Here is a 13,315-nt window from a genome sequence, read left to right on the forward strand (position 1 = left end):
CTCCAATCTATTTTTGACTATTTTAATTCTCCACAAGATGGCGGATATTATTCAGAATATCCTGAATCGCTGCAGAACAATAACATATGAGTTAGAAGAGCTAACTATTCAGAAGATCAGACCGAAAAAAGTGTTCGATTTTATCATGTGGTATGTCTTGATACAAATATTTATTTTTATTCTAGAATTATTTATGGAGGTCCACATGATTCGGTCTGGAAAGGTATTATTTTCTTGGCTCGATATGAGTATTTTTTTTGTATGTGTTTTTGACATACAATTTCAAATATTTTACATTTTTATTGAATTGGTCATTTGGAAGTATTATAAAGATTTGAACCAAGTTTCGATCCGATTTTCAGAGAACCATGGCTTAGAGAAACTAAAATCATGTTACTCAATCTTGAATGATCTTTGTTTCTACATAAATAGCACAATGAACATTATATTATGCTTGAAATTCGGCTCCGATTTCCTAACTGCTCTTCTGGCTATCTTTGTGAGTTCCACAGCGAATTTTTACCCAGGTTATGTAATGTTTTTGAGGATAATAGATGGATTTTCCGCATCAGTACAAATGGTCCAAATTCTAGGAACAATTATCGCCGTCAACGCAGTTTCAAAATATGAGGTGAGTGCAAGGGCGTATAATGAACTTTTTGGGGAGGGGATTTTTAAATTTATCAACTCAAAAGTAATGAATGAATTGTACATTGTTTCACCATGAAATATTCATTTTGCATATGAATTTTATGCAAAACAAAACTTCATTCATTGAAAAAACAGTTTTTATCGGATTAAAGCATTAAGTTATAAACAGACCGACGCAGACTGCGGGAGCGGGAACGGGAAAGGGAGCGATGTGTTAGATGCGGCAGCGGGCAGATTTCATAGCATGCACACCAACTCGATAATAATGAGTCAAGACTACTGTGCGAACTGGGGGAAAACACTTCTAGCTGCGAAGTGAAACATCCCGCAATTCGCATGCGTTCTATTCATACCGGTATGCACTCCTTCATATCCCGCCGTTGATTTCCATCCCGCAAAAGTTTCGTTCCCGCGCCGCAACCGCATTCCCGCATCGTTCTGTTTATACCTTAATTCGAGATTTTATGTACTGAACGAAAAGAGTACGTAAATACAACGAAAAAGTACATTGGGCCGATTCATTTATTCATCAAAATAAAGCCAGTGGACGCCTCCATTGGCCTAACGAATTATCGTGCATTGGGAGTATGAACCGAATGTGCGTAAATATTACACTACTATGATACATCACGGCAACGTAGTATGATAATTCGTCGACCGAATGAATCAGTTTCGTTGTCGCAATGAAATCTGTTCGTTGGATTAACGAACGTTGTACGTTAATTCAACGTACGAATTCGTTGAATCAATGTACGATATTTATTATTGGAATGAACGAGTTCGTTGACCCAATGAATGAGTTTCGTTGTCCGAATGAAATTTGTTCATTGGATTAACTAACTTGGTACTTTAATTCGACGTACGTATTCATTGAATCAAATTTATTCGGTTTTGCAAGAAGTTGAGAAAATCATCATTATAGGTTAATAATCCTTTTATTTTGAATAAAATTATTAGTTTATAATTTTATCCAAAATGAAAGTAGTAAAAACCTTTGACGGCGATTTCCTAGACTTCTTGAAAAACAGAATTTTGGTAGTAGTACTTTATTTTTGGATTTGTGGAAACATAACAAAACATAGTTTAAAGATATTTATTAAATAATTTATACCATACATCGTATAAAATAAACCATCATAAAAACAAAGAACAACAAAAAATTCAACTCAATTCTTTTTTATATGTATAATATATAACAATACATAATATTATGTTTATATTTTGTACACTTTTATTTCTCTCATAAAATATACACACTAGAAAATGTTAAAGAGGTTTGGAGCTTGTGAAAATAAGACCAAACCATTAAGGATTCTCTAGAAAAATCTAGGTAAAATATATAATTTTGAAGCAAATATCAACCACTCTAAAAAAAACTGGAATGGAATTCGAATCTTCTATCATCAAAATATACAAACAATTTGATAAATTTGATATCATCTCCGATGCAATGCCTTTTTTAAATGGCTGTATGGGGTTGTTCATTTTGTTTTTTCCAATATTCTATATGATCTTCCACTTCCTGAATCTACCTTCCAATAAACAGGAATGATCCCTGAGAATCTTCAATTCTATATTTGGTTGTGTTTTGTCCAGTAATGGCATCCATCGTAGGCAACAAATAAGCAAGTAATCTCCAAACAATTGAAGCATCTCGTCCATCTATAAAACAATTAAGTATAAGAACTCCGAAAAAATCAGAAATAGGTCCAATTTGAATCGTACAGTTATTTTGATTTGAAAAGAATCTTACTTTCACTGAAATTTCCTTCACTGACAGTGCCCAGAAGTTCTCTCACAGTTTTTTTTTTTTCGTTTTTCTCTTTCATGAAGAATGTGATGATGTTTTGATAGCACCTCTCCCAATCTGTGAAAAGAGAGTGATTTACCAAAAACCATTTAGAAAGTCATGTCAACCTGAATTTTTATTGATTTATTGATTTTTATATAACTTTCTTTTCGGTTTCTCTCTATATTTGTACCTAGAAAAGTTTTCAGTTACTAGCTAGCAATATATCATCTACAGATATGACTAGTAGTGCCACTTTACCATTTCTCTTCCAAGAATATAAACAAGGTTCATATATATCATTCTCTGAACTAAGTTTTTTGATATCTTCTGTGAATCTCTTATTACATCTCTTTGGACATATGTTCAGTCCATAGAGGGCTCTCTGGAGTTAACATACATGAGAACGTTTGATTTCATGGTCGATGTCTACTCCATCAGGAATCTCCATATATATTTTCTCCTCTATAGTGCCATTTAAATTGGCAGTTTTTTTTTATATCTGATTGACACCTTGTGAATCATACTTATTAATTATTGCAAATGTAGCTCTAATTATAGGAAGTCTAGATACTGGTGCATATGTCTCTTAAAGGTCATAAATATTTTTGTCCTCAAAGCCTCGTATCTTGACTTGTATCGTGTAGGACCATCTGCCTTTAATTTTCTCTTAAATACCCATTTCGAGTCTATAATATTGGCCCGTTTTTCAGATATTTCAAAATTCTCTTTATCTACCAATATCCAAACCTTATTTCGTATCATGGAATCAATTTTTCTTCTATAGCTCTCTTCCATAAATGGCCTTCTCTAGAATATATAGCTTCCTCGAAATTGAGGTTTCCACTTGGTAGTCCCCTGTTCTTTACAGAGAGCATCTGATATAGCTAGTTTCGTATCTAGAAGAGGCATATTGAATTTCCCATCTCGTCGAGCTAGCAACCAGCTATTCACCACAGCCATATCATGAATAGAAAACATATACGTAAATAAATTGTTTTGGACCTTTTATGCGGTAGAATCCTAACATCGAATCAAGAAGATGTACTCCGCCCATGTGATTGTTATAGATAAATACTGTTGGGACAAGGGATCATTTAATGGATATTTTAATCATTGAAAAATATTTTTTTCTTTCCTCTTGGCTGACTTCCAGCATATGTTGACAAAGTTGTAACGATTTTATTATCGAACCACGATACTATACCAACATCGGTATCATCTATTCTCGCTATTTTTTCTACCATATGGCCTCTGTCTTTTTTCTTCTTTTTTTTCTGTCGGCATTGCAGCCCCTGGAACTCGATCCCAGTCGAACTGCTCCCAATGCCAAAATACCCTGGTTGTTCGAATATACCATCAGTGGAATGCTAGAAAACCAATTATCAAAAAATAACTTATGATTTTGATGTCCTGGTATTCGATAATTTCCAACCCAATCCGAAATGAAATTAGGCAAGTGAATATAAAATAACAATTTAAGAAATTATAAAAATTATCTCTTTGATCGCTTCATCAGTCTCAAACAAAATTGAAACAGAAGATAGAAAAAAAGAGGAAAGCACTGACATGAAATCTGATGCCTTTAAGTGCCCGTTTATTCATGCACATATAGCCCTCTTTATTGCCCTCGTGAAGAACACTCCTACCTATATTCAATTATGTGGTATCCAAGGCACAATTGGCGTATGAATGAATGAACGCTCTAGAGCTGCAGACTCCAAGAAGTGAAGTACTTATATCACTTTCCTCTTCTGAAAAACACAAATTTAATATCATGTAGTATGTATCAGTATGAAGAACCTGTATATTCTCATACTTGAGACGACAAGGTCCGTATAACCAAACACCATCTTAAAATATAAATATATTTACTATGTTTACCCTTGTCGATCGTGTTGTATTTATCAACTCGCAAGGTTGCTGTGAATACACAATATAAATACTAAATATATATCATATCGCTAGATACATATATACCCTTTGATGAGTCTGCATAGTATTAATTGACCATTCCTTCAACTGTATATCAATTGACCGAACCTACCCTAGCTGGGTACATTACATGGCGATCCTGCCAGGATCACGTATTATTACATCATAATCTTAATATGTCTTCAAGTTTATCAATTATTAACAGCAATCGATGACTTGATGTATTAACATGAAATAATGAATATTGAATAATTATCCTGTGGGTGGCTTGAAAAACCAGATAATGATTCCTGTTATGCATACATAGGCCAGACATCACCTTGCCAATGTAAAAAAATCATGTATCAGGTGAAAGAATACAAAAATTCTCATGAGTTCATACGACAAACTGAAATAATACTTGAGATTTGGAAGTATGGAGGTCTTTATCCAATTTTATACGTTTCGGATGGAGCTTTCAAATACCATAGAAGTCTTGTGAGGATATTTTTCTGCTTAATATTGCTATCTATGAATTTGGGTACTATTTTCAAATTAAACTGGGGTATCAAAAAAATGGATAAGATGGTTATTGGAATCTATGAATCCATATTAGTCTTCAATCTATTTTTGACTATTTTAATTCTCCACAAGATGGCGGATATTATTCAGAATATCCTGAATCGCTGCAGAACAATAACATATGAGTTAGAAGAGCTAACTGATCAGAAGATCAGACCGAAAAAAGTGTTCGATTTTATCATGTGGTATATCTTGATACAAATATTTATTTTTATTCTTGAAATATTTATGGAGGTCTACATGGTTCTGTCTGGAAAGGTATTATTTTCTTGGCTCGATATGAGTATAATTTACTTTGCAGGTGTTTTTGACATACAATTTCAAATATTCTACATTTTTATTGAATTGGTCATCTGGAAGTATTATAAAGATTTGAACCAGGTTTCGATTCGATTTTCAGAGAACCATGGCTTGGAGAAATTAAAATCATGTTACTCAATCTTGAATGATCTTTGTTTCTACATAAATAGCACAATGAACATTATCTTATGCTTGAAATTCTGCTCCGATTTCCTAATTGCTCTTCTGGCCAACTTTGTGAGTTCCACAGCGAATTTTTACCCATGTTATGTGATGTTTTTGAGGGTTATGGATGGATTTTCCGCATCAGTACAAATGGTCCAAATTCTAGGAACAATTATCGCCGTCAACGCAGTTTCAAAATATGAGGTGAGTGCAAGAGCGTAATGAACTTTTTGGGGTGGGGATCTTTAAATATTTTAACTCAAAAGAAATGAATGAATTTTACATTGTTTCACCATGAAATATTTATCTTGCATATGAATTTTATGCAAAAAAACTTCATTCATTGAAGAAACAGTTTTTATCGGATTAAAGCATTAAGGTAAAAACAGACCGACGCAGACTGCGGGAGCGGGAACGGGAACGGAAGCGACGTATTAGATGCGGCAGCGGGCAGATTGCATAGCATGCACACCAACTCCATAATAATAAGACAGAACTACTGTGCGAACTGCAGGAAAGCACTGCAAAGCGAAATTAATTCGCAGACATCCCGCAATTCGCATGCGTTCTATTCGTTTCGGTATGCATTCCTTCATATCCCGCCGTTGATTTCCATCCCGCAAAAGTTTCGTTCCCGTCCCGCTCTTGAAGTCCCGCATCGGTCTGTTTATAACTTAATTCGAGATTCTATGAATTTATGTTGAACCTAGAGTAAATTTCTCAGCCGAATCCAATGAAATTTGTTATCCTATTTGGATTGTTCATACGAATTTCAGATTTTGGAGATTTCGAAAAATCTTAAAATTTATGGAATAATCTAGCCTTCCATGATGACTCCTATAAATTTGAATGGATTCAACTAGGAATCGAAATATTTTTCGCTAGATTTTGCTCTTTCCAAATTAGTTTCATTTTCAATAATTCAACATTGAAAATCCTCAACCTCCCTCGAAATTTATTGACCTGTATTTTCTGAATGAAATCATATTCAAAATATTCAGATGTAGTTTCCATAACTTTGTCTCGCTTTTATCTAGCTATTCTAGCTGAACCAAAATTCCCTTCCAGATATAAGACCTACTAACAAAGATAATCTACGAATGAATTTCATATTTTGATAGAATTCTCGATACAATCACTTATTTCATCTATCACCTATTATCATCTATTTGTGCGGTTTTGGAGGGGAAAGCCTAAATTGATCGAAAAAATCATTCGCATCATAAACGTCGGTCTCAAACTAATGATTTTGGGTGCCGAATTCCTTTTTCCTCATCGCTTGAATTGCTGACATTATACTGCTTTATATTTTTATCAAAATTAAGGTTACTATTTTGTTAGTTTATATAATTTAAGGTACTAGTAACTCTTCAGTGTGAAATATATTTATACATTTTTATACCAGTTATTACCAGTTATTTTCACATTTATAATTTTTTTCATTTGAATATGTTATACTATATCGATGAGTATTTATTCATTCAATTTAATTTAGACCTTGGTTGCTGTTGTCGAAATCATCTTCATGATATCTTTGAATTATTTTTATGTCTTATGACACAAATGATATCAGATCCTTGTGTACAATTTATGTTATCAACTGTTATTATTGTAGGAAGATAGTTATGACATCATTCTTATTGAAGCTCAACTTGTCGCTACTAATTTAGGAAGAGTCAAATATAAACGAATATTATTTTTATTTTATTATTCACACATCACTTTCTAGTCTCATAATCGATTTCAATTATAGATGTCATTTTCATATATGAATTAAAACTATCTGTCACATTCCACACACGCGCGCTGCTTTTATCACATTAATTGAAGGGTTATGTACAATGGATTGATGGATATTGATGGAATAGAGTTATTCAATAATGCCACATTCAGTAGAAGCACTGAATACCTTCAGCACTTATATCAATAAAATTTTACTATTATGGAAAATTGGTTTGATGTTTCCTAACTTGGAATATTCTTCGGATAAGAGGAATTTTGAAGTAAAATAAAATACATGTCGACAAATTCAAACAGATGTTTCCTTCGTGGTCAATTGTGTTGTTTTTTATTATTTGGTATTGGATACTTTCAGCATAGACTCCATCCTAGATAAAATTGGTAACCTAATGGTCGTTATAAAGGTTCATGTATTCATTTTCTCAGTCCATAAAAATGTGAAAATTGTAGAGAGTACTTGAAAGAAATTCTACAAATCATCTCAGAATTCATGGGAGATCATATAGGGACGAATTCATTCAGAATTCAGCATTATCATTGACAATTCTTTTAGTAGATTTGCTTATATCTATCTCATTAACAATGTTGGAAACTTTAATGGTTACATCAAGAAATGTGCGAGTATATGCGGGTGCCTTATACATGAAAGGATTTCGTTTCCATCAAAACCTTCCTATTTACCGACGTACAGTCCTTTTTTTCATCAATCTCATGATATGCCATTTCTTGGGTGCTTGGGAGCACAAACTGATATCGATAGAATATGAAGAATCATTGAGGATGTTCAAGAAACACCAAGATCATTTGCTATTTACTTCACGGAATTTCTTCGACGCGTTTTCATTCAGCGTACTCTCACGACTAACTCACGATTTTTACTGTTTTCTGTATTATGTATATATTTTACTCATAACTCTAAGTGAAATTGGTTGTCCTGCTAACCGTTCTATATTATTATTGCAGCAAATACTCCTATTCAGTACGACATCAATGGCTAAAAAAAAAGGCGAGGTTCATTTTAACCCACTTATGTCATAACTGTCGGATTTCTAGGTTTTGTAGAGTATTCACTAAAACACAGTTCAAGTTTTATAGTTTAATATAATCTCTAGAATATCTCTCTCCGAGCAAGTTCGTGATTCGAAGGGAATCATCTCTTAGGTTAGACCTCTGTTATCCGCTCTAGATCATTGAAAATCTATTCTTGTTCTTTCTCTCGATAGCCCTCGATGACCTCGTAACTCGCTTAACGCTCGCAGCGCCGCGGTGGTGGGATACAGTAATATTAAGAGTAGGTGGGATGTAATTATTGGTTGCCTCTCTCGTAATTTGTTCGGATGAAGTAATATTCTAAGACTTCCTCCTTTCATCGAATCACAACCAGCATTTTCCACTCTAAGATTAATCTATAAACAGAACTCAATTAGTTTGTACTCTAGTCTCTATGAATAATCTGCAAACAAAAATTCAAAGAGTTTGTATTCTAAGACAATTAAATTATAAGTTTTTGAGTTAATCTCCTATGACCGTCTGATGTTGAAGGTTTTGTCATTATGTTTGCCACATTCTCTTTGGTTGGAATTCATCTCACTGTGGTTCTCTTATCTTCAACACATTGTTTTTGAAATCACCATGTGTTTCAACCACATGTCCAGATTTCTCTCTATCTAGTAGATCGTCATTTATTACTAAACAATCATCGAATACCTTTAGTTTGTAACTACCATCTCTCTTGATGCAGTCTCCAGCGAATTTGTTATCACACCAGACTGTTATAGGAAACATCGTTTTTCCTATCACAAATCTAAGTGCCTCATCAAGAGATATTCATTTTTGACAGGCATCACTCATGGCTAGGGCTAGGTATTCGGCTTGACAAGTGGACAATGTGACATAGGTTTGTTTATGGCTTCTCCAAGCTATTCATCTCCAAACAATCTAATAACATACCCTCCAGTTAAAGAATAGTCTGTATGGTCTCTAAAGGTTGCATCGGTAAATACCTCTAAGTCGTCAGTTTGAGCAGTGAATTTAGATCTGAATTCACAGAACCTTTCAAATACCTGAAGATTCTCTTTACATCTTTCCAATCAGCTTCGGTAGGCTTTATTCGTTTTCTCGATAAATAGTTAACGGCGAATGTAATGTCTGGCCGTGTACCATTTGAGAGATACATTAAGCTACCAATTGCTTCTCTATAAGGAACTCTATTCATCTCTTGTTTATTTGAGTAATTTTGTAGATTCTCTGATTGATTTCTCTTAATCCTATTTTCAACCTGTCTGGTTACCATAGGAGTATTGTGGACATTGCAGTCATTCATATTTAATCTCTCTAATACATTAATGGTATAATTTTATTGATCGATTTTTATATACCTTTCTTCTCGGTTTCTCTCTATATTTATACCTAGAAAATTTTTTAATTACTAGCTAGCAATATGTCATCTACATATATGACTAGTAGTGCCACTTTACCATTTCTCGTCCAAGTATGTAAACAAGGTTCATACAGGGTGCGGCACGGAGGATGGATGGTTTTAAAAAAATAATAAAAGCGTTAATTTTTACTCAAAAACACATTTATTGACGGAATCAGATTCTCAAGGAAATAGCATTTGAGACAGTCAAGTGTGGAAAATCACATCAGGCATGTGGTGGCCGAAATCGGTGATGCAGTGCTGGAGGCGCATCAATGGACGTTATTCGCCCTCTCTTCCCTGGTCGCCTTATTTCCAGGTTTGGCGATGTTCATTGGCCTCCCCGGTCCCCAGATTTATCCATATGCGATTTTTTCTTATGGGGACACCTCAAGGCTAGAGTATACGAGACCAAGCCCAAGTTGAGAGAGCGATGTTGGAGAGAGTCTACGCGAACTTCCAAGAGCGCCTCCAGCACTGCATCACCGATTTCGGCCACCACATGCCTGATGTGATTTTCCACACTTGACTGTCTCAAATGCTATTTCCTTGAGAATCTGATTCCGTCAATAAATGTGTTTTTGAGTGAAAATTAACGCTTTCATTATTTTTTTAAAACCATCCATCCTCCGTGCCGCACCCTGTATATATCATTCTCTGAACTAAGTTTTTTGATCTCTTCTGTGAATCTCTAATTACATCTCTTTTGACATTGGAAATTGGACTTAGCGATACCGGTTTTCCTACTTGAGCCTCATCATTCCTTCTTCATTTTCCATCTACAGACCCCACCTTCAACCTCACCTCCAGCTAGATTTTTCTGCTGTCCTAGCTAGAACCATCCTTCGATTTTACATAACGAACTTTTTGCTGTGTCATATGTGACCAAAACACATTTACTGAACTTAGATAAGCCAAGATTTAGTTTATTTCCTTCTTATCCGTGAAAATATATCGGTTTCACCAACGCAGTGAGACAGACGATAACTAAGAAAAGCAATCATCGATGAAGAATATATCCTGCTTCTAAGATAGGATCAGTTTACACAAGTCTCGACCGCTCTTTTGAATTCAACGTATATTCTTTCTGAATAATAATCCCAATAATTTCAATAGTGGACTGCATTTAACGTATTTTTCATTCTGAATGATAACTTTGAAAATTTCCGAATTTCCGATTTATTACAATACCTCCTCACTTCAATTCCATGATGCGTAGGCGCACCATCTTGTTGAAACCAAATTATAAATCCATGAATTGGGGGATTTCCCTCAATAATAATTAGTGAAATAATAACGGTCTGATTGACGGTACTCTCTAATCACAAACTGTAGATTATTTTCAAATTTTTAATGAAAAACGACACAACCAATTCTACTTCCAGACACATCGCTGAATAAGCAGGTAATCAAATAATAATAATAAAGGCTTTTATTCTGCAAAAAAATACATATTCTCTCGCAGAATGGGCAAGATAAAGTGCATCCAGGCCGGATGCACAGTTTTATCTAACCCTGGAAATCACCTTTCATTTATGATATCACAATGCATATGTTTATTCCCATTTAAAAAAATTAAGTAGGGTGTGAGACATTTCAAATTGAAAAAAGCACAGGATAAATTGCTGTTGAAATTAAGAATCTATGGGTGGGAGGATTTTTCTTAATAATTCTTTGTATAGTATATCCAAAGTCACTTGAACTAGTCCATGAAAACGCTCAGCCAGATGTCTCTTTGAAATGGATACCGCGATCTGCTAAATACCGGGGTTTATTCGAAAGTATTGTTAGGCAATAATTCCAGTGGCCCCAAAGGAATTTCTGGAAACTTGGACAACCCTTGTACATATAATTGAAATATTCTGGCTTCCTCCAAGTGACTTTGGATATACCATACAAGAATTATTGACGAGTTACGTTTCTTTTTTGGCAAGCTGTATAAGTATATCAAGATTATGTTTTAATTCTGCCAGAATGCCCAAAACCTTCACTATCTGATATATCTTTACGTTAGGTATATACTTTTTGTCCAGAAAAACCATTTCAGTATGACAAATAGTAAAACTAACTAAGAAAAATAAATTCACCAAAACTCTACAATTGAGAGAAGGCTAATAAATTGAATAACTGAAATCAATATAGGGACTGATGAACGTTTCGGAATTTTGGTATTGTTTAATACTATTTACTCATCCTTACATATCTTATAGTTCGAATAACTAAATTTAGGTACTCGTACTGTATATTTATTTCACTAATATTGTGGGCTAACTGAAAGGAGAAATACTCTGGTGATAATTACAGGGGCAGCAATCATAACAGATTAAGTCCTAGATCTTCTTTCTTACTCTTCTGTGAAAAGGATATGCAAATCATCATTCACAATTCGAAGATCATACTAAAACATACGATAGTACCTACGGTTACCGAGTTCTTCCGACGAGTACATCTCCTGGTAGCCAAAAAAAGGTTAAATTGATGAGAACTTATGGATATAATTCAATATTTTCAAGTAGAAGAGGATAAATGGAAATATCAGTGTGTATAATATTGATATAAGAAGAAGACTTAAATGATAAGATCCAGTGCACAATTTACGTCAACTGATATTATTTTTGGTCATAAGGAAGAGAGCAATGTTTTTTGAAGCTCATTTTTTTTCCTCCTAATAACAGGTATAGAACATAAACTAATATTGATCTATTTATTATTCACACATCACTTCCTGCTCTCATAATCGAATTCAATTATGGATGGAATTTTTATATACGAATGGAAACTTTCTGTCACAGTCAACGTACGCGTTGCTTTTATCATATTAATCGAAGTGTTTTGTACAATGTAATAAAGTCATACAAGAATGCCACATTCAGTAGAAACACCGAATATCTTCATCAATTATATCAAGAAAATTTTTCTATTATGGAAAATTGGTTTGCTGTCTCCTAACTTGGAATATTCTGCGGATAAGAGAAATTTTGACGCAAAACAGAATTCATTTCGACGAATTCTTACTATTACTTCTTTCGTGGTGAACTGTGTTGTTTTTTATTATTTGGCATTGGGTACTTTCAGCATGGACTCCATCCTAGATAAAATGAGTAACCTCATGTTGATTATAAAGGTTCACGTATCCATCTTCTTAGTTCATAAGAACATAAAAATTGTGGAGAATACTCTGAAAGAAATTCTACAAATGATCACAGAATTCATGAAAGATGATATAGGAACGGATATGTACAGAATACAGCTTATATCATTGTCATTTTTTTTGGTAGATTTGCTTATATCCATTTCGTTAACAACGTTGGAAACTTTAATGGTTACATCAAGAAATATGCAAGTGCCTTATACATGGAAAGATGTTGTTTCCAGCAATCCTTTCTTATTTTTCGACATACAGTTCAAACTATTCTTTTTTTTCATCAATCACATGATATGTCATTTCATGGGTGCTTGGGAGCAAAAACTGATATCGATAGAATACAAAGAATCATTGAGGATCTTCAAGAAATACCAAGATCGTTTGATATTTACTTCACGGAATTTTTTCGACGCGTTTTCATTCAGTGTTCTCTTAAGACTAATCCAAGATTTTTATTGCTTACTTTATTATGTGTACAATTTCCTCATAATTCTGAATGAAGTTGATTGTCCTGCTTACCTATCTATATTTTTACTGGAGCAAATACTCCTATTCAGTACGACATCAATGGCTATTTTAGTTCTGATGAGTATTGAAGAATCTGCAAAAA

General features: G+C 34.0%; 1 long non-coding RNA gene across 1 annotated transcript; it reads right to left on the reverse strand.

The window, feature by feature from the left end:
• Window positions 1–1,888: 1,888 nt before the first annotated feature.
• LOC123676139 lies at window positions 1,889–13,315 on the reverse strand. Its single transcript, XR_006746850.1, has 4 exons — window positions 13,225–13,315; window positions 4,090–4,194; window positions 2,405–2,518; window positions 1,889–2,313 (listed from the first exon to the last, which is right to left on the reverse strand). It is a non-coding gene; the product is annotated as an uncharacterized LOC123676139 (long non-coding RNA).

Source organism: Harmonia axyridis, chromosome 3 (assembly GCF_914767665.1).
Source record: "Harmonia axyridis chromosome 3, icHarAxyr1.1, whole genome shotgun sequence".
In the NCBI taxonomy this organism is placed as follows: Eukaryota; Metazoa; Arthropoda; class Insecta; order Coleoptera; family Coccinellidae; genus Harmonia; species Harmonia axyridis.